Here is a 22704-nt window from a genome sequence, read left to right on the forward strand (position 1 = left end):
ATGAAAAGTAAATATTTGGCAAATCTGGCATTTCCTGATTTTCAATTACAATATCACCTCCATCTGTCTTTAAGGGGCCCACATTACTCTTAGTCACCCTTCTTTCTCTTAATATACGTGTAAAAACCTTGATTATTGTCAATATTTTCCCTCACAAGTTTATCTCCTTTTCCCTTTTTGGACCTCTTACGATTTTTTAGTTTCGGCACCATAATAAACAACACTTCGCTGTAAAGTTTGGCTCAATAGTTGTCCAATGTCAGAGCGAGAATTGTCTGAACCCCTAATTTATTTAATGTAACAAACACAAGCACACATAATCATCCGTGTATCAACGCACTGAGGGATACACAAAGTTAAACACAGAGAGAAATGCAGGCGAAATTGGGATGCACAGGGAAACGGACAAGCGAAATAGACAAAGATAAAACGGTCTGAACCCCAAACCGACAGTAACGTGTCGCTGATAGATATTAGTGAGAGGAGGTGGGTGAACGATACTATCAATTGGCGCTGTGGCTTAGTTAGTTAAAGCATCTGTCTAGTAAACAGGAGATCCTGGGTTCAACGCCCAGCAGTGCCTTCCGTAATTTGTTATTTTCACCTAATTTGTGGAATTGAATGACAAAATAACAGTGTGGTATTTGTATTTGTTCAAGTTTCAGGAGGAAACGGATATCAGAATGACTGATCAAAAACGCCCTTTCATTGTACAGACAGACCTCTCATAGAATGTGTCTGTAACACGTTAATTTATTTGTTGTTGGGGTTGTGGTATAATTCACGATTTGAGGTTCAAACCCGGAAGTAGTCCGAATTTGGATCTGGGCTTGTGATCTTGACCTGCGGTGCAAGCTTTCGCAAAGAGGAAAAAGAAAGTCCCCAAATCACTCCACCTGAATCCCCAGGCCCGGATGAAATATATCCCATGCTGTTAATAGAAGCAAGGAAGGAAATAGCGGAGGCTCTGACCATCATTTTCTAATCCTCCCTGGTTACAGGTGTGATGCCGGAGGATTGGAGGACTGCTAAAGATGTACAGTTGTTTAAAAAGGGAGAAAGGGATAGATCGAGTAATTACTGGCCAGTCAGCCTAACTTCCGTCAGGCTGGAGGTATTCCATTAAATCTACACTGTACTTCCTCCACAGCCAATAGTGATAGGAGGGGACTCTTGACTGACAAGCCTCAGCAACACCAGGAGAGGGAGACTGACCCACGCTCTCTCTTGCTCCTGGGATGTGCTACTTTTGAAATAAAAGGTAAGCGTCACGATACCTTTAAACTTTCTGTCTCACTGCACGTGCATTTGAAGTGTATCGTAGGACGGTGTGTGAGTGTCTCTGTACCTGTAAACTCTCTGTCTCTATGCACAGGTTTTGAAAGTGCACTGTAGGACGGTACGGTAGCATAGTGGTTATGTTACTGGGCCAGTAATCCAGAGGCCTGGACTAAAAAAATCCAGAGTCATGAGTTCAAATCCCGCCACGGCAGCTGGAATTAAAATACTGGTATCAGTAATGATAGCCATGAAACCACCGGATTGTCGTAAAAACCCATCTGGTTCACTAATGTCCTTCAGGGAAGGAAGCCTGCCGCCCTTACCTGGTCTGGCCAATATGTGACTCCAGACCCACAGCAATGTGGTTGATTCTTAATTGCCCTCTGAAATGGCGCAGCAAGCCACTCAGTTGTAAAATCTCGCTACGAAAAGTCATAACAAGAATAAAACCGGACGGACCACCCGGCATCGGACCACTCGGCACCGGACACGACAACGGCAAAACACCAAGCCCAATCGATCCTGCAAGGTCCTCCTTACTCACATCTGGGGACTTGTGCCAAATTTGGGAGAGCTGTCCCACAGACTAGTCAAGCAACAGCCTGACATAGCCATACTCTCAGAATTATATCTCTCAGCCGACGTCCCAGACTCGTCCATCACCATCCCTGGGGACAGTCCTGTCCCACCAGCAGGACAGACCCACCAGAGGTGGCGGTAGAGTGATATACAGTCAAGAGGGAGTGGCCCTGGGATTCCTCAACATTGACTCTGGACCCCATGAAATCTCATGGCATCAGGTCAAACATGGGCAAGGAAACCTCCTGCTGATTTCCACCGACAGTCCTCCCTCAGCTGATGAATCAGTCCTCCTCCATGTTGAACACCACTTGGAGGAAGCACTGAGGGTCGCAAGGGCACAAAATGTACTCTGGGTGGGGGACTTCAATGTCCATCACCAAGTAGTGGCTCGGTAGCACCACGGCTGGCCGAGTCCTGAAGGACATAGCTGCAAGACTGGGCCTGCGGCAGGTGGTGAGCGAACCAACACGAGGGAAAAACTGACTTGACCTCGTCCTCACCTATCGACCTGTCACAAATGCATCTGTCCATGACAGTATTGGTCGGAGTGACCACCGCACAGTCCTCGTGGAGATGAAATCCCGTCTTCGCACTGAGGACACCATCCAACGTGTTGAGTGGCACTACCACCGTGCTGAATGGGATAGATTCAGAACAGATCTAGCAGCTCAAAACTGGGCATCCATGAGGCGCTGTGGGCCATCAGCAGCAGCAGATTTGTATTCCAGCACAATCTGTAACCTCATGGCCCGGCATATTCCTCACTCTACCATTACCAACAAGCCCGGGGATCAACCCTGGTTCAATGAGGAGTGCAGAAGAGCATGCCAGGAGCAGCACCAGGTGTACCGAAAAATGAAGTGCCAACCTGGTGAAGCTACAACTCAGGACTATATGCATGCTAAACAGCGGAAGCAACATGCTATAGACAGAGATAAGCGATTCCACAACTAACGGATCAGATCAAAGCTCTGCAGTCCTGCCACATCCAGTCGTGAATGGTGGTGGACAATTAAAAAACGAACGGGAGGAGGAGGCTCTGCAAACATCCCCATTCTCAATGATGGCGGAGTCCAGCACGTGAGTGCAAAAGACAAGGCTGAAGCGTTTGCAACCATCTTCAGCCAGAAGTGCCGAGTGGATAATCCATCTCAGCCTCCTCCCGATATCCCCACCATCACGGAAGCCAGTCTTCGGCCAATTCGATTCACTCCACGTGATATCAAGAAACGGCTGAGTGCACTGGATACAGCAAAGGCTATGGGCCCCGACAACATCCCAGCTGTAGTGCTGAAGACTTGTGCTCCAGAACTAGCTGCGCCTCTAGCCAAGCTGTTCCAGTACAGCGACAACACTGGCATCCACCCGACAATGTGGAAAATTGCCCAGGTATGTCATGTCCACAAAAAGCAGGACAAATCCAATCCGGCCAATTACCGCCCCATCAGTCTACTCTCAATCATCAGCAAAGTGATGGAAGGTGTCGTCGACAGTGCTATCAAGCGGCACTTACTCACCAATAACCTGCTCACCGATGCTCAGTTTGGGTTCCGCCAGGACCACTCGGCTCCAGACCTCATTACAGCCTTGGTCCAAACATGGACAAAAGAGCTGAATTCCAGAGGTGAGGTGAGAGTGACTGCCCTTGACATCAAGGCAGCATTTGACCGAGTGTGGCACCAAGGAGCCCTCGTAAAATTGAAGTCAATGGGAATCAGGGGGAAAACTCTCCAGTGGCTGGAGTCATACCTAGCACAAAGGAAGATGGTAGTGGTTGTTGGAGGCCAATCATCTCAGCCCCAGGGCATTGCTGCAGGAGTTCCTCAGGGCAGTGTCTTAGGCCCAACCATCTTCAGCTGCTTCATCAATGACCTTCCCTCCATCATAAGGTCAGAAATGGGGATGTTCGCTGATGACTGCAGAGTGTTCAGTTCCATTCGCAACCCCTCAGATAATGAAGCAGTCCAAGCCTGCATGCAGCAAGACCTGGACAACATCCAGGCTTGGGCTCATAAGTGGCAAGTAACATTCGCGCCAGATAAGTGCCAGGCAATGACCATCTCCAACAAGAGAGAGTTCAACCACCTCTCCTTGACATTCAACGGCATTACCATCGCCGAATCCCCCACCATCAACATCCTGGGGGTCACCATTGACCTGAAACTTAACTGGACCAGCCATATAAATACTGTGGCTACGAGAGCAGGTCAGAGGCTGGGTATTCTGCGGCGAGTGACTCACCTCCTGACTCCCCAAAGCCTTTCCACCATCTACAAGGCACAAGTCAGGAGTGTGATGGAATACTCTCCACTTGCCTGGATGAGTGCAGATCCAACAACACTCAAGAAGCTCGACACCATCCAAGATAAAGCAGCCCGCTTGATTGGCACCCCATCCACCACCCTAAACATTCACTCCCTTCACCACCGGCGCACTGTGGCTGCAGTGTGCACCATCCACAGGATGCACTGCAGCAACTCGCCAAGGCTTCTTCGACAGCACCTCCCAAACCCGCGACCTCTACCACCTAGAAGGACAAGAACAGCAGGCACATGGGAACAACACCACCTGCACGTTCCCCTCCAAGTCACACACCATCCCGACTTGGAAATATATCGCCGTTCCTTCATTGTCGCTGGGTCAAAATCCTGGAACTCCCTTCCTAACAGCACTGTGGGAGAACCGTCACCACACGGACTGCAGCGGTTCAAGAAGGCGGCTCACCACCACCTTCTCGAGGGCAATTAGGGATGCGCAATAAATGCCGGCCTTGCCAGCGACGCCCACATCCCGTGAACGAATAAAAATATATATAGATATACCTTTAAATTCTCTGTTTCACTGCACAGCATTGACAGTGTATTGTAGGATGGTGTGAATGGGACGAGGGTCTGTGGGGCGAAGTGCAGCTGATTGGGAGCAGCGCCCGTTTGCGGGCTGAGTATTGCACGGTTGACTTTCACACTCCTTTCTTTCTTTCTCTCTTTCTTTCTTTCTTTCACCGCCTTCTCTCCCATCCTTTCTTTCACTCTCTTTTCATTCCTCTTATTTCGTTCTTTTTCTTTCTGCACCTTTGTCTGTATCCTGTCTTTGTTCTCTCGTGTGTCCCTGCTGGGTGATCCAAAATTCAGACCCGCCGCTTCTTCCAGCTTTTTTTTGCTTCCACAAACATGGTCCATTTTATTGAGACTTTACTGCGGCCTTGCCTACTCTAACACTCACTTTTACATTCTTACGCTTTTAAGTTTGCTCTACATCGACCGCTGTTTCTCGGGGACACATGTCCCGATCGCATCAATGTACATTTGTGCCTTGAAACCAATCGATACATTTGGATCTGCGTGTCTGCTCCAGAGACAAGCACTAAGAAAGCAGGGCGGGCATTCGGAAGGACCGCGGCAGACTTTTCTGTGAAATTTCCATGGGGTATCTTGTGATACGGGGGATGTTAACTGAAGAACTGGGTTTTGTTTTCATGGTCGTTGGCGCTTTTCCCCGAGCAGTTGATGTGCGGGAGAGACGGGCGGCGCTACATAGCTGCGAATCACGGCTGAAAGGTGCACTTTTGGCAATCTGGGCGGTGCAGTCAGGTCGGAAATGTTCCGCTTGATCTTAATAGGCCTGTGGAAATGTCCGATTGAAAAGCAGAAATGCAAAGAGCGGCATTGGCGAAAAAGTGTCGATTACAGGAGGTTGGCCGTGAGCGAAAGGTCCTTTGAATGTTCGGCACGGAGGGGATTTTGTTCCGAAACGGCAGACTTTAAAGCGCGTGGGGAAAGTGAAGTGTGAGCTGCGTCCTTGAGTCAAATTGGGTGTTTTCAGGAAAACAGCCATTGTGAAATCACAAAAATGAAATAGAAAATGCTGGAAACACTCAGCAGGTCAGACAGCGCCTGTGGAGAAAGAACCAGAGGTAACGTTTCAGCTCTATGACATCTTTCATCCGAAATGAATCGACTGCCATGTGGGAGAGCAGCTTAGTTTTCGAAAATGTTGGATTTTAATCTCTGCATTATATTGGTTCAAATCCCACCGCTGTAAGAATTAATGGCGCTGCTTATTTTGGCCTCTTCACCAAAAACCCTTCTTTCCTCAGAAGTGCCTTTCCGCATTGCTGGCTTACATCTGTTTGCTCAAATCAGCAAAGTCTTGATTACCACCCAAACTGTTTCTTGCACGGAGGTTTTGGGAGTGTAAGGTGTGATCTCGGTGAATTATCAATCAAAGTGCACAATGGCCCCCTGGTAAAGCGGGTATCTCTTATGGTGAGCATAAGGTAAAAAATATGTACCATAATTATGTATTTCATCTTTGCCTCATACTCGGATTTATTATCAGGGAAAGTACATGAGCTGGTCGATTTACGTCACGCTCCTGTCGCTTTGCATCGCCCCCTACACATAGAACAGAATCATATAAAGGTTACAGCAAGGAAAGAGGCCAATCAGCACATCGAGTCTGTGCCGGCTCTCTGCAAGAGCAATCCAGCTAGACCCATTCCTGCGCCCCTTCCATGCAGCCCTGCATTTATTTTCGTTTCAATTAGTTATCCACTTCCCTGTTGAAGCCCATGATTGAATCTGCCTCCACCACCCCCTCGGGCAGTGCATTCCACATCCCAACCTCTCGCTGTGTAAAAAAGTTTTTCCTCATGTCACCGTATAATTTTTTTTGCCAAGCACCTTAAAAATCTTTGTCCTCTGGTCCTTGACCCTTCCACCAATGGAAACAATTTCTCTCTATGTACTCTGTCTAGACCATTCATGATTTCGATCACCTCTATCTAATCTCCTCGCAACCGTTTCTGTTTCAAAAAGAACAGACCGAGCTTCTCCAGTCTATCCATGTAACTAAAGCCCCTCATCCCTGGAATCTTTCCAGTAAATCTCTTCTGTGAGTGATTCGGCATCACCATCGCCGAATCCCCCACCATCAACATCCTGGGTGTCACCATTCACCAGAAACTTAACTGGACCAGCCATATAAATATTAAGGATACAAGAGCAGGTCAGAGGCTGGATATTCTCCGGCGAGTGACTCACCTCCTGACTCCCCCAAGGCCTTTCCACCATCGACAAGGCACAAGTCAGGAGTGTGATGGAATACTCTCCACTTGCCTGGATGAGTTCAGCTCCAACAATACTCAAGAAGCTCAACACCATCCAGGACAAAGCAGCCCGCTTGATTGGCACCCCATCCACCACCCTAAACATTCACTCCCTTCACCACCGGCGCACAGTGGCTGCAGTGTGCACCATCCATAGGATGCACTGCAGCACCTCCCAAAGCCGCGACCTCTACCACCTTGAAAGACAAGGGCAGCAGGCACATGGGAACAACACCACCTGCACGTTCCCCTCCAAGTCACACACCATTCCGACTTGGAAATATATCCCCGTTCCTTCATTGTCGCTGGGTCAAAATCCTGGAGCTCCCTACCTAACAGCACTGTAGGAGAACCGTCACCACACGGACTGCAGCGGTTGAAGAAGGCGGCTCACCGCCACCTTCTCAAGGGCAATTAGGGATGGGCATTAAATGATGGCCTTGCCAGCGACGCCCACATCCCATGGACGAATAAACAAACAAACCATTTGGATCGGTTCACTAATTGGGAATCGGATTTAACTGCTGTGGTTCGGCACACGGTCCCACACTGCTGAACTCCCAGCCCCTTCCATCAGCACTCGCTTTCTTTCACACACCCACTGGATTTCAGCATGTTGCTGTTCCATCTAAAATTCATCAACGGCCTCTCCGCCAAAATATCGAGTGAATCGTTTTGCTTGGTATCCTGGCAATTCTCCACGCTCTCCATTACAGTCTTAGGTCCTTCTAACATCGCTGCATCCAGTGGCAAAAGCTGTTCTTCCACCGAAGTTTGCTTTCAGCAGCTGACTGGACATTTTCAACATTCTCGATTTAGGTGCGTGGGCAGGTCATATTGTACGGTCAGACTTTCTTGTCCTCGGAGTCCAGGGCTTTACATTCAAAAAAGAAAATAAAAGCGCTTTTATTCTGATTCAGCTCAGACGAAAGGTCATCGACCTGAAACATTAACTCTGTTTCAATATCTGAAGATTCTGCCTGACCTGCTGACGATTTCCAGCATTTACTATTATTGTTTCAGATTGGCAACATAGCCAATATTTTCATTTTGAATAAAAGGGCTTTCCATTGGTTGCTTATGTGACGAAGTGGTCGAGAGTTTAAGGCGATGGATTATTAATGTATTGTGCTTTACACGCGTGGCTTCGGATCCCATCTTAGTCAATTTTTGTGTTCAATTCTTGTTTCTCTCATTCAGTCCACCCAGAAGTTGTGGTTGTCAGTCCCATGCTACTCGAAACGGCAGAGAGAGGTTTTTGGGTTGTTTTCTAGAATCAGCAACAGTTCCTTCCACGAAGGTGTTGAGATTGTCAGATCACGAAGTATCAAAGTGTACAGTGGTGTCTTTGTAAAAAGAGTCTATCTTATGGTCAACGTAAGAGAAACTTATCGGTCATAATTATGATTTATGTCCGGATCATTCCGTGTCTGTGTCTGTTTAAAAGGGATGTGCTGTAAGTCCCGGATCATTCCGTGTCTGTGTCTGTTTAAAAGGGATGTGCTGTAAGTCCCGGATCATTCCGTGTCTGTGTCTGTTTAAAAAGGATGTGCTGTAAGTCCCGGATCATTCCGTGTCTGTGTCTGTTTAAAGGGGATGTGCTGTAAGTCCCGGATCATTCCGTGTCTGTGTCTGTTCAAAAGGGATGTGCTGTAAGTCTCGGATCATTCCGTGTCTGTGTCTGTTTAAAAGGGATGTGCTGTAAGTCCCGGATCATTCCGTGTCTGTGTCTGTTTAAAAGGGATGTGCTGTAAGTCCCGGATCATTCCGTGTCTGTCTGTTTAAAAGGGATGTGCTGTAAGTCCCGGATCATTCCGTGTCTGCGTCTGTTTAAAAGGGATGTGCTGTAAGTCCCGGATCATTCCGTGTCTGTGTCACCCGATTTTCTCGATACCTTTTTCCTTCTGAACTGAAATGACCATCCTCTCTCGCAAAGAAGGTTCACCGCCTGCTTCGGGCAACTGGTCGGAAAAATAACAAAAACTGATGAGACCAAGTTCATTCTGCTGGGCTTCCATTCCAATCTCCGCACTCTATCCCCCATTCAGACCCACCCCCGCCTGGACATTATAATCTGCGATATTCATAAGGGAATGGAGAAGCAGAATATCATGGTTATAATTTTCTTGTTTCGTCAACACTGAATAGATTCAATTGCAATGATTCAGAAGATAATCATAGAATCATTGAATCTTACAGCACAGAAGGAGGCCATTCGGCCGTCGTACCTGTGCTGGCTCTTTCGAATCCCTGTCCAAATTGGACCCACACCCCAGATTTTTCCCCATAACCCTGCAAATTAGTCCTCTTCAAGTACATGTCCAATTGCCTTTTGAATGATCCTATGGAATCTGCTTCCATCACCGTTTCAGGAAGTGCGTTCCTGATCTTAACAAAACCTCTGTGTGAAAAAAATTCTCCTCAATTCCCCTCTAGTTCTTTTACCAATTATTTTAAATCTATGACCTCTGGTTACCGACCAACTTACCAGAGAAAACAGTTTCTCCCTACTTGCTCTTTCAAAATCCCTCATTATTTTGAATACCTCTATTAGGTCTGCAGTTAACCATCTCTGCTGTCAGGAGAATAATCCCAGCTTCTCCAATCTCTCCACAAAACTGAAGTCCTCATCCCTGGTATCATCCAGGTCAACCTTCTCTGAATCCCGTTCTATGCCTCTCCATCCGTCCTAAGGTGTACTGCCCAGAACTGTACAAGATACTCCAGCTGACACCTAACCAGTGATTTGTAAAGGTTTAGTGTGACTTCATTGCTTTTATATTCGATGCCCCTATTTACGAAACCAATTATCCAATACGCTTTCTTAACCACTCTATCAACTTGCACTGTTTTGCGTATATGCACCCCCCACACACAGCCCCCCCCCCCCCACATCCCCCAGCTCCCTCAGGTCCCTCTGCTCTTGCAAACCCCCATTAATTGTTCCATTTGGATTATACTGCCTCCCCATGTCCTTCTCCCAAATGTGCGTCACTTCACACTGATCTGCATTAAATTTGTCACGTGATTGCCCATTTCACCAGTCTGTCCATGTCCTCCAGAAATCTGCCACTACCTTCCTCGCTATTTGCTACGTTGTCAAGTTTTGTATCATCCGCAAACCTCGAAGTTGTATCCCTATTCCCACATCCAAGTCATTTTTATATAACAAGAAAAGCAATCGCCTTAAAGCTACCCCTGGGCGATTCAACTGCATATTTCTCGCCAGTCAGATAAAAAATCCCTTCACTGCTACTCTCTGCCTCCTATCCCTTAGCCAATTACGTGCCCACGTTACCAGCGTTCATTTAATCTCACGTGCTTCTCGTTTTCGAATTAGTCTGTAACGTGTTAATTTCTAAAATGTGTCCTGAAAATTGCTGTAACCCCATAATTTTATTCTTAAGCAATGAGAATGCACATATTTAGACCGAGTGCTAGATCGGGTTCATTTCCATTTCCCAGAGGTGACGGGACCCAAGGAGGGGAAATCCCATCTAGGTTTATAATTTCCGAAAACGGTGACGGACGACAGCAAAGCTCATTCCGTCGAAATACAACAATTGGACTGAAGGCCCGATAGCCTAGTCCCATCCCGGGTTTCCAGACCTGGTCCTTCAAGGAAGCCTGATAAGTCCATTAGGGGAAACACAGAGAGAGAAGAAACCCAGACAGAGATAGAGAGATACATGCAAAGAAGAAAATAGTACAAACCTCCAAATTCTGTGATTAAGCAGAATTTAAGGTGCAGCTGAAAGGAAATTCCGCCTCATGTCGTGAAATCCTACAGGTTAACATTGGGCTGGATTATCCCTTAAGCTCAGAGAGAAGTAAACACTGCCTGGTAACAACAGCTCTTATTTATTTGAACATTTCACAATAGCGGTGTGAGCTGATTTCGAACACCCAGTGAATTTCAAGACCATGCTTGAACCACTCGTTCGGTAACCCACAGGTACTATACGGCTGGAGTGCAGACTGCGTAGCGTTAGCACAGTAAGTCTCTCGGACTACATGCTCTAGACATGTATCCACCGCTACACATGCAGCATGCGGCGGTGTGTGCATCGGTGGTTCAGTGGTAGAATCCTCGCCTATTGGCGGGAAACCAGGGGATTGATTCCACGTCAATGCAGCATCCTTTACCTTTTGTATTCTGTACCCATGAGATCGCCTGAATTGGGATAAATTCATGTGCCGGGTTCAATCTGTACAACTTCTTGAAAGATTATCTTCATTTCGTCTCCGTTTGCTGCGTGGACAAACCCTCTGCATTCTGTCCTCTGGTGCTCAAACATGCTCTGCCGGAGATAAGTCAAACCTGTCTTCTGCACCGCCGAAGCCAATAGTAGATTTTTGACTAAAAATGGGGAGACAACGGGGCTCATCCGGCATTTGAACCAGTGAAATTCCCTGAGCGAGAATCAGATCCAAAGACCAACTGGCAACAGAGCCGTGCAGCCACTGTAAAATTTCGCTGCCAAGCAGCCGATCCGCCATCATTTCAGAACACTATGTCCATCCAATCTCGCTTGCTTGTCCGATGTATGAGGTAGAGCAATATCAGGTTCTACACTAATTATTTCATATCAACAATATTAATTTCTCTTTATCAAATTTTGAATGTACGACTTGTAACACTTTGCAGGATGAATTGCTCTGAAACGACATTGTCGTCTGTCTCAGCATCGTCATGGTTTACAATCTACCATAAGTACACTTTAGTCAAATTAGTGCTTTCATTCACTATGAGAGTGAAGTGGAGTAAATGGACATATGAAAATTTTAGGAGTGCTAGCATTGGTGGTTCAGGGGTAGAATGCTGCCATGCGTGTGATTTGGTTTTGATTCCTGTCCAAAGCAAGATCGTTTTGCATTCTGCACCAATAAGCAACTTAAGAACTGGAGAAGGCCATTTATCCCGTCGAGACTTTTCCGCAATTCAATGAGATCATGGCTCATCTGTGACCTAACTCCAAATAACCGCCTTAGGCCCTTGTCCCTTCATACCTTTGTTTAATAAAAAACTATCAATCTCAGGTTTAAGATTAACAATCAACTGCCGTTTGCGGAAGAGAGTTCCAAACTTCAATCTCCCTTTGTTTGTCGAAGTGTTTCCTGACTTCACTACTGAATGTCTTGACTCTAATGTCTAGGCTATGTCCCCTAGTCCTAGACACCCCAACGAGCGGGAATAGTTTATCTCTGCCTGCCCCATCAGTTCCCCTTAATACCTTGAAAACTTTGATCAAATTAGCCCTTTATCCGCTAAATTCCAGTGAATATAACGGTAATTTGTATAATCTCTCCTCGTAATTTAAACCTTGGAGTCCAGGTATCATTCTAATAAATTTAAACTGCACTCCCTCCACGGCCAATGTATCCTTCCTAAGGTGCTGTGCCCAGAACTGAACACAGTACTTCAGGTGTAGTCTAACCAGAGCTTTGTATAGTTGTAGCTTAAATCTATCCCCTGGTATTCTAGTCCTCTAGATAGAAAGGCCAGCATTCCATTAACCATTTTGATTATTTTCTGTACCTGTCCATGGCATTTTAATGATTTATGTACATGGACCCCTAAGTCCCTTTGGAACACCACAGTTTCGTGCTTTTCACCATTTAGCACATATTCTGATCCATCCTTTTAGGTCCAAAGTTGATGGCCTAACATTTGTTTAAATTGAAATCCATTTGCCACAGTTTTGCCCATTCATTGATTATATTAATGTCTCACTGTAATTTTGCGCTTCCATCTACACTGCTTGCAATGCTGCCCATCCTGCTGTCACGGGCGAACTTGGATATGTCGCTCTCTATCCCATCATCTTATATCAATGAGACCTCCTGGATTGGGGCAAATTCACATTCAACTTCAATCTCCTCATCATCTTGAGGGATTTGATTTACTTCACCTGTGTTGCTCCTTGGAAACTTCCGCACTCTGTCCTCTGGAGATCAAACATGCTCTGGAGATAATGTAATTCTACCAGCAGCAACACCGAAATGAAGTCAGAAGCCAATTGGTGACTTTTCACCAAAAGCAGTAAGACAGCAGGGCTCATCGGGGATTGGAATCCTGGGCCTCTCGCATATTAATCAATGCAGCCCTCGAAGCGAGAATCATACCCCGAGACCGTGTCAATGGTGGTGGCCGCAGTGGAAATACCATATCAAGGCCCACTTTATTAATTGCCTCCCTGTGCACAATACAATCCTCCCTCCCGAAAGAAGCGGGCCTTGCTTCTGAGCGAACTCCCTAAGTGACCTTGGGAACGATTGCAAATTGACTACACAGGCGAGCAGCCTCAGATGGCAAAGGCAAATAAATACCCTTTAGTAATTGTTGTTTCCGACACGACGTGGGTCCATGCTATTCCTTCTCGTCCCTGCACTGCTTTGGCGACTGTGAAAAAACTTTTAGAGCCTGCAGAACTAACCTGCAAACTGAGAACTGCGATACTAGAGAGAAGGCAAGCTAAGTGCCCCAGTCTTCTGGAAGGACCTGTGAACGGACTTGTCGTGATACTTGATATAGTGAATTTCAATTCCCAGTTCTAGTTACTCTGTTAAGTTTGTCTTATGTATCTGTGACTTCCGATTTATGTAATCAAGCGTATGTAGACTTTTAACATGTAATGTTAGAGAAATGCTACACGATTATACGAAGCACAATTCGGGACGATGTTTAGATTGATTAATATAGAGACGATGTGGGAACATGAAGAAGTAGTGCACAAAAACTAAAGGGATCGCTTAGAGGAATAAAGAGAGTCCATGGTTTGAATACAAGATCTGACATAAGTGTTGTGGATGAAGTTAATATGGTAATCATTCAGAACAACAAAGTTTACAACGAACAGCTGATCACAAAAGCAATCACTTGTAATATGTGTGGAGGATATGCGCTGAAACAGCTTCAAAAGTAGTTAACTTCCATAGAAAACAAGGGGATCCCAAATTTTATATTACATAGGCAACTGAAAATTTGGAAATCAGGTGGGAATATGGATTGGTGTAAGGTGCGAAGATTTGGATCGGTGTATTACACCAGGAAGCCTGCAAGCAGAGAGGCATTATTTGGGGTCCGATTCTTGTGATAGTGGTAATACCATTGCCCGTTCCCTTCACAGAAGAAGACGCAAAAAGCTTATCAGAAATAGTGGGGAACCATGGGGCTAATGAGAGTGAGGAACCTGAAGTAATTATTATCAGTCGAGAAAAAATATTTGAGAAACTAATGGGACTAAAAAACAATAAAGCTCCTGGACCTGATGGCTTACATTCGAGGGTTCTAAAAGAGGTGGCTGCAGAGATAGTGGATTAATTGGTTATGATCTTCCAAAATTCCCTAGATTCTAGAACGGTCCCAATGGATTGGGAGGTAGCAAATGGAACCCCGCTCTTCAAGAAAGGAGGGAGAGAGAAAACAGTGAGATATAGACCAATTAGCCTGACACCAGTCGTCGGGAAAATGCTGGAATCCATTGTTAAGGAAGTGGTAATGGGCACTTAGAATATCATAATATGATCAACAAAGTCAACATGGTTTTATGAATGGGAAATCATGATTGACAAATTTATTATCGTTTTTTGAGGACATAACTAGCAGGCAGTTAAAGGGGAACCAGTGGGTGCAGTATATTTGGATTTTCAAAAGGCTCATGGGGTTCGTGGTAACACATTAGCATGGATAGAGGACTGGTTAACGGACAAATAGCGGAGTCGCGATAAACGGGTCATTTTCATGTTGGCAGATTATAACTGGTGGGGTACCGCAAGGATCGGTGCTTGGGCCTCAGCTGTTTACAATCTATATTAACGACTTGTAGAAGGGGCCGACTGTAATGTATCCAAGTTTGATGATGATACAAAGCTAATTGGGAAAGTAAGTTTTGAGGAGGACACAAAGAGGTTACAAAGAGATATAGACAGGTTAAGTGAGTGGGCAAGAAGTTGGCAGATGGAGTGTAATTTGGCAGGAAGAATAGAAAACCAGAACATTTTTTAAATGCTGAGAAACTATTAGATGTTGGTGTCCAGAGAGATTTGGGTGTCTTGGTAAAAGAAACACAAAAAAAATTAGCATGCAGGTACGGCAAGCATTTAAGAACGCAAATAACACGTTGGCCTTTATTGCAAGGGGGTCGGACTGCAAGAGTAAGGAAATATTACTATAATTGTACAGGGCTTTGGTGAGATCTCACCTGGAGTATCGTGTACAGTTTTGGTCTCCTTATCGAAGGAAATATATACTTGCCTTAGAGGTGGTGCAACGAAGGTACACTAGATTAATTCCTGGGATGAGATGGTTTCAATAAAATCACCACCTGCGACTTGTGGGGTACCGCAGGAATCAGTGCTTGGGCCCCAACTATTCAAAATGTATATCAATGATTTGGATTAGGGAACCAAATATAATATTTCCAAGTTTGTTGACCACACAAAAATAGGTGGGATCGTAAGTTGTGAGGAGGATACAAAAAGGCTTCAAGGTGATTTAGACAAGTTGAATGAGTGGGCAAATACATGCAGATGCAGGATAATGTGGATAAATGTGAAGTTATGCACTTCGGAAGGAAAAACAGAAAGGCAGAATATTATTTAAATGGTGATAGATTGGGAAATGTTGATGTACAAAGGGTCCTGGGTGTCCTTGTACACCAGTCACTGAAAGCAAACATGCAGGTGCAGCAAGCGGTTAGGAAGGCAAATGGTATATTGGCCATAATTGCAAGAGGATTTGAGTATAGGAGCAAGGATGTCTTACTGCAGTTATACAGGGCCTTGGTGAGACCACACCTGGAATATTGTGTGCAGTTTTGGTCTCCTTAACTAAGAAAGAATATACTTGCCATAGAGGGAGTGCAGCGAACGCTCACCAGACTGATGCGTGGGATGGCAGGATTGTCTATGAGGAGAGATTGGGTGGACTCGGCCTGTATTCACTCGAGTTTAGAAGAATGAGAGGGAATCTCATTTAATGGTATCAAATTCTGATAGGGCTAGACAGACTGGATGCAGGGAGGATGCTTCCCCTGTTTTGGAGGCCCGGAACGAGGCGTCACAGTCTCACGACACGGGGTAGGACATTTAGGACTGAGATGAGTTGAAATTTCTTCACTCAGGGGGTGGTGAACCTGTGGAATTCTCTACCACAGAGGGCTGCGGAGGCCAATCACTGAACATATTTAAGAGGGAGTTAGATAGATTTTTAGATACAAACGACATCAAGGGGTATGGGGAGAGCGCGAGAATATGGTATTGAGGTAGGGGATCAGCCATGATCATATTGAATGGCGGAGTAGGCTCGAAGGGCCGAATGGCCTACTCCTGCTCCTATTTTCTATGTTTCTATGTTCTGAGAGGGCTTGACACGGTAAAGGCTGAGAGGTGGTTTCACCTGGCCGGGGAGTCTAGAACTAGGGGGCATAGTCTCAGGAAAAGGGACCGGCCATTTGAGACTGAAATGAGTGCTGGGACTGCTCGTATTGCCCATATGTAGAAATGCACAGTGGGTGGTGCTCCACAGGGCTGAATGTTGGGACTGCTCGTATTGCCCATATGTAGAAATTTACGGTTCGTGGTGTTCCACAGGGTTGTGCGCTGGAACTGCTCATAATGCCCATATGCAGAATGACCTGGTTGTCTGAATCGAGGGAGCAATATTACAATTTGCTGATGACACCAAATTGGACAGTAAGTAAAATTGTTCTGAGAAATGTGAAAAACTGTTGGCAGAAGTAGATAGTCAGGTAGGATGGGTAGGGAGGTGGCAGATGCAGTTTAATGTGGAAAAATGTTATATTTCGGCAATTTGAGAACGGGAAGCATGGTTCAAGGGAGGTTCAAGATTTCCTTGTCGAGCACGAAGGAGCACTTTTGCTCCTCTTGGCCCACATAGAAACCAAAACAAACATTAACAAACTTACCTTGGGCCTCTTGGGGCCCTTGATCCAGCTGCCAGCACATTTGGTTTTGAAGAGAATCTTCCAATACTCCTCCACTCAGGCATTGGGTTAAAATTGCAGAACGGGCACCGATGACGTCATCGGAGCCTGTTCCGCATGTTTAAGTTGATCCCACTGGTTTGGAAAGGTTGTCCTTGCGGCCTGAAATTTAAAATTTCAGGCAGTCAGATCGGGGCAGGAAAGGAGTCAGCAAGTCCCCCACTCTACTTACCTGCCCCCTGTCTGGTTTCCGCCAGGTGGGTGGGGAGTTATAATCGAGGTCCATGTTTCTCCAATTTAATTATTACGTGGTTCTGCGACGTTTTTATATTCGTTCATGGGATGTGGGCGTCGCTGGCAAGGCCAACATTTATTGCCGGTCCCTAATTACCCTTGAGAAGTTGGTGGTGAGCCGTCTTCTTGAACAGCTGCAGTCCGTGTGGTGACGGTTCTCCCACGGTGCTCTAAGGTAGGGTGTTCCAGGATTGGACCCAGCAACGATGACGGAGCGGCGATATATTTCCAAGTCGGGATGGTGTGTTACTTGAAGGGGAACGTGCACGTGGTGTTGTTCCCATGTGCCTGCTGTCCTTGTCCTTCTAGGTGGTAGAGGTTGCGAGTTTGGGAGGTGCTGTCGAAGAAGCCTTGGCGAGTTGCTGCAGTGCATCCTGTGGATGGTGCACTCTGCAGCCACGGTGCGCCGGTGGTTAATGGAATGAATGTTTCGGGTGGTGGATGTGGTACAAATCAACCGGGCTGCTTTCTTCTGGATGGTGCCGAGCTTCGAGTGTTGTTGGAGCTGCACTCATGAAGGCAAGTGGAGAGTATTCCATCACACTCCAGAATTGTGCCTTTTAGATGTTGTAAAGACTTTGGGGAGTCAGGAAGTGAGTCCCTCGCCGCAGAATACCCAGCCTCTGGCCTGCTCTTGTAACCACAGTATTTATGTGGCTGGTCCAGTTCAGTTTCTTGCCAATGGTGACCCCCAGGATGTTGATGGTGGGGGATTCGGTGATGGCAATGCCGCTGAATGTCAAGGGGAGGTGGTTAGACTCTCTCTTGTTGGAGATTTTCATTGCCTGGCACTTGATTGCCGTGAAAGATACTTGTCACTTATCATCCTAAGCCTGGATGTTGTCCTGATCTTACTGCATGCGGGCATCGACTGCTTCATTATCTGAGGGGTTGCGAATGGAGCTGAACGCTGTGCAGTCATCAGCGAATATCGCCATTTCTGACCTTATGATGGAGTGAAGATCATTGATGAAGTAGCTGAAGTTGGTTGGGCCTAGGAAACTTCCCTGAGGAACTCCTGCAGCGGCATCCTGGGCTGAGTTGATTGGCCTCCAAAAACTACTACCATCTTCCTTTGCGATAGGTATGGCTCCACTGGAGGGTTTTCCCCTTGATTCCCATCAACTTCAATTTTACTCGGGCTCCTTGGTGCCACACTCGGTCAAATGCTGCCTTGATGTCAAGGGCAGTCACTCTCACCTCATCTCTGGAATTCAGCTCTTTTGTCCACTTTTGGACCAAGGCTGTAATGAGGTCTGGAGGCGAGTGGTCCTGCCGGAACCCAAATTGAGCATCAGTGATTCGGATATTGGCGAGTAAGTGCCGCCTGATAGCACTGTCGACGAGACCTTCCATCACTGTGCTGATGATTGAGAGTAGATTGATGGTGTGGTAATTGGCCGGATTGGATTTGTCCTGTTTTTTGTGGACAGGACATACCTGGGCAATTTTCCACATTGTCGGGTAGATGCCAGTGTTGTAGCTGTACTGGAACAGCTTGGCTAAAGGCCCGGCTAGTTCTTTAGCACAAGTCTTCAGCACTGCAGCCGGGATTTTGTCGGGGCCTATAGCCTTTGCTGTATCCAGTGCATTCAGCCGTTTCTTGATATCACGTCGAGTGAATCGAATTGGCTGAAGACTGGTTCTGTGATGTTGGGGATGTCGGGAGGAGGCCGAGATGGATCGACTCTGCACTTCTGGCTGAAGATGGTTGCAAACGCTTCAGCCTTGTCTTTTTCACTCACATTTTGGACTCTGTTATCATCGAGGATGGGGATGTTCATGGAGCCTCCTCCTCCAGTTAGTTGTTTAATTGTCCACCACCATTCACGACTGAATGTGGCAGGACTGCAGAGTTTGATCTGATCCGTTGGTTGTGGAATCGCTTAGCTCTGTCCATGGCATGTTGCTTCCGCTCTTCAGCATGCATGTAGCTTCACCAGGTTGGCACCTCATTTTTAGATATGATTGGTGCTGCTCCTGGCATGCTCTTCTGCAATCCTTATTGAACGAGGGTTGATCCCCTGTCTTGTTGGTAATGGTAGAGTGAGGAATATGCCGGGCCTTGAGGTTACAGATTGTGCTGGAATACAATTCTGCTGCTGCTGATGGTCCACAGCAGTTTTGAGCTGCTGGATATGTTCTGAATCTATCCCATTTAGCACGGTGGTGGTGCCACAAAACACGTTGGATGGTATGCTCAGTGTGAAGACGGGATTTCGTCTCCACAAGGACTGTGTGATGGTCACTTCGACCAATACTGTCTTGAAGAGATGCATTTGTGACAGGTATATTTGTGAGGACGAGGGTAAATAGATTTTCCCTCTTGTTGGTTGGCTCACCACTTGCCACATGGCCCAGTCTGTCAGCTGTGTCTTTCAGGACTCGGCCAGCTCGCTCAGTAGTGATGTTACCGAGCCACTCTTGGTTATGGACATTGAAGTCCCCCACCCAGAGTACATTCTGTGCCCTTTCTACCCTCAGTGTTTACCAACATGGAGCTGGTCTGATCCATGAGCTGAGGGAGGGCGGTAGGTGGCAATCAGCAGGAGGTTTCCTTGCCCATATTTGACCTGATGTCATGAAATTTCATGGGGTCGGGCGTCAATGTTGAGGACTCCCAGGGTCACTCCCTCCTGACTGTATATCACTGTACCGGCACCTCTGGTGGGTCTGTGCTGCCGGTGGGACAGGACATACCCTGGGATCGTGATGGAACAGTCTGGGACGGAGGCTGAAAAGTATGATTCTGTGAGTATGGCTATGTCAGGCTGTTGCTTGACTAATCTGTGGGCAGCTCTGCCAATTTTGGCACAAGTCCCCAGATGTCAGTGAGGAGGAATTTGCAGGGTTGACTGGGCTTGGTTGGTCTTTGTCGTGTGCGGTGGTCCATCTGGTTTTATTCTTATGGTGAATCTCTGTACGGAGATTGTACAACTGAGTGGCTGGCTTGGCCATTTCAGAGGGCGATTAAGAATCAATCACATTGCTGTGGGTCTGGAATCACATATAGACCAGGCCGGGTAAGGACGGCAGTTTTCCTTCCCAAAAGGACATTAGTGAACCAGATTGGTTTTTAACACGCATCTGGTCGGTTCATAGCCCCCATTACTGATACTACTTTTTTAATGCTGGATTTTATTTAATTAATGGAATTTAAATTCCCCACCGGCCGTGGCAGGATTTGAACTCATAATTCACTGATTATTAGTCTGGGCTTCTGGATTGCTCGTGCCAGGAACATAACCATTATTTTACCATACCCGGATAATTGAAGTCCCCAGTTATCGCTACTCTATGGCTTTTGCAGCTTTCTGCCATTTCCCTACAAATTTGCTCCTCTATGTCCTTCCCACTAGTTGGTGGCCTGTAGAATACACCCAGTAGTGTAATGGCACCTCTTTTATTTCTTAACTCGAAACAAATAAATTCGGTCTTTGACCCCTACATGACATCCTCTTTCTCTGGTACTGCAATATTCTCCTTTTATTTCCTTTTTCCATTCGTTCTGAACTTTCGATATTCGGCCTGGTTGTCCAAAAGTCTTCTATAATGTGATACTTCCTATCCAGCATATCTAGTCCCTTTATAATTTTGTGCACCACAATTAAATCACCCCTCAGCCTCCTCTGTTCCAATGAAAACAAACCCAGCCTGCACAATCTTTCCTCATAGTTAAAATTCTCCAGCGCTGGGAGCGTCGTCGTAATCCTCCCTGTACCCTCTCTAGTGCAATTAGATCTTTCCTGTAATTTGGCGACCAGAACTGTACGCAGTACTCAAACTGTGGCCTAACTAGTGTTTTATACAGTTCTTGCATAACCTCCCGACTCTTATATTCTATCCCTGGCTAAAAAAAGGAATATGTGAGTGAAGGAGGGAGGGACAGAGAGTGAGAAATTGTGTACGTGTCCATTTCCTTCTCTGTTTCCTTTCATATCTTTCTTAAAATTTTAAATACAGGGATCAGGATAAGTTCCATATTATTTTAGGCAATTTTTTTTCTTATTCGTTCATGGGATATGGGCGTCGCTGGCGAGGCTGGCATGTATTGCCCATCCCTAATTGCCCTCGAGAAGGTGGTGGTGAGCCGCCTTCTTGAACCGCTGCAGTCCATGTGGTGACGGTTCTCTCACAGTGCTGTTAGGAAGGGAGTTCCAGGTTTTTGACCCAGCGACGATGAAGGAACGCCGATATATTTCCAAGTCGGTATGGTGTATGACTTGGAGTGGAACGCGCAGGTGGTGTTGTTGCCATGTGCCTGCTGCTCTTGTCCTTCTTAGTGGTAGAGGTCGCGGGTTTAGGAGGTGCTGTCGAAGAAGCCTTGGCGAGTTGCTGCAGTGCATCCCGTGGATGGTACACACTGCAGCCACAGTGCGCCGGTGGTGAAGGGAGCGAATGTTTAGCGTGGTGGATGGGGTGCCAATCAAGCGGGCTGCTTTGTCCTGGATAGTGTCGAGCTTCTTGAGTGTTGTTGGAGCTGCACTCATCCAAGCAAGTGGAGAGTATTCCATCACACTCCTGACTTGTGCCTTGTAGATGGTGGAAAGGCTTTGGGGAGTCAGGAGGTGAGTCACTCGCCGCAGAATACCCGGCCTCTGATCTGCCCCTGTAGCCACAGTATTTATATAGCTGGTCCAGTTAAGTTTCTGGTCAATGTTGACCCTCAGGATGTTGATGGTGGGGGATTCAGCGATGGTAATGCCGTTGAATGTCAAGGGGAGGTGGTTAGACTCTCTCTTGTTGGAGATGGTCATTGCCTGGCACTTGTCCGGCACGAATGTTACTTGCCATTTATGAGCCCAAGCTTGGATGTTGTCCAGGTCTTGCTGCATGCGGACTCGGATTGCTTCATTACTTGAGGGGTTGCGAATGGAACTGAACACTGTGCAATTATCAACGAACATCCCCATTTCTGACCTTATGATGGAGGGAAGGTCACTGATGTAGCAGCTGAAGATGGTTGGGCCTCGGACACTGCCCTGAGGAACTCCTGCAGCAATGCCCTGGGGCTGAGATGATTGGTCTCCAACAACCACTACCATCTTCCTTTGCGCTTGGTATGACTCCAGCCACTGGAGAGTTTCCCCCCTGATTCCCATTGACTTTAATTTTACGAGGGCTCCTTGATGCCACACTCGGTCAAATGCTGCCTTGATATCAAGGACAGTCACTCTCACCTCACCTCCGGAATTCAGCTCCTTTGTCCATGTTTGGACCAAGGCTTTAATGAGGTCTGGAGCCGAGTGGTCCTGGCGGAACCCAAACTGAGCATCGGTGAGCAGGTTATTGGTGCGTAATTGCCGCTTGATAGCACAAATATAAACCTAATTGTAAAAAGGTCGAATTGAAGCTGATAAATGCGGATTTCCCACCAGTAAATTCCCGAGCAGACGCGCGAGGTGCTGTTCTGGTTGATAAAGCGGAAGAGAGGCGGGTATTTGGAGCGAACCTCAACGACCACGGACCCCCCATATCCTGTCGATGGGGTTT

The 22704-nt window shown here is 46.7% G+C and overlaps 1 non-coding gene across 1 annotated transcript; it reads left to right on the forward strand.

Moving 5' to 3' along the window:
* The first annotated feature begins 509 nt into the window (after positions 1-509).
* Positions 510-583, forward strand: trnat-agu (transfer RNA threonine (anticodon AGU)). Its single transcript has one exon. It is a non-coding gene; the product is annotated as a tRNA-Thr (tRNA).
* Positions 584-22704: the final 22121 nt, after the last annotated feature.

This window comes from Heptranchias perlo, chromosome 20 (assembly GCF_035084215.1).
Source record: "Heptranchias perlo isolate sHepPer1 chromosome 20, sHepPer1.hap1, whole genome shotgun sequence".
Lineage (NCBI taxonomy): Eukaryota > Metazoa > Chordata > Chondrichthyes > Hexanchiformes > Hexanchidae > Heptranchias > Heptranchias perlo.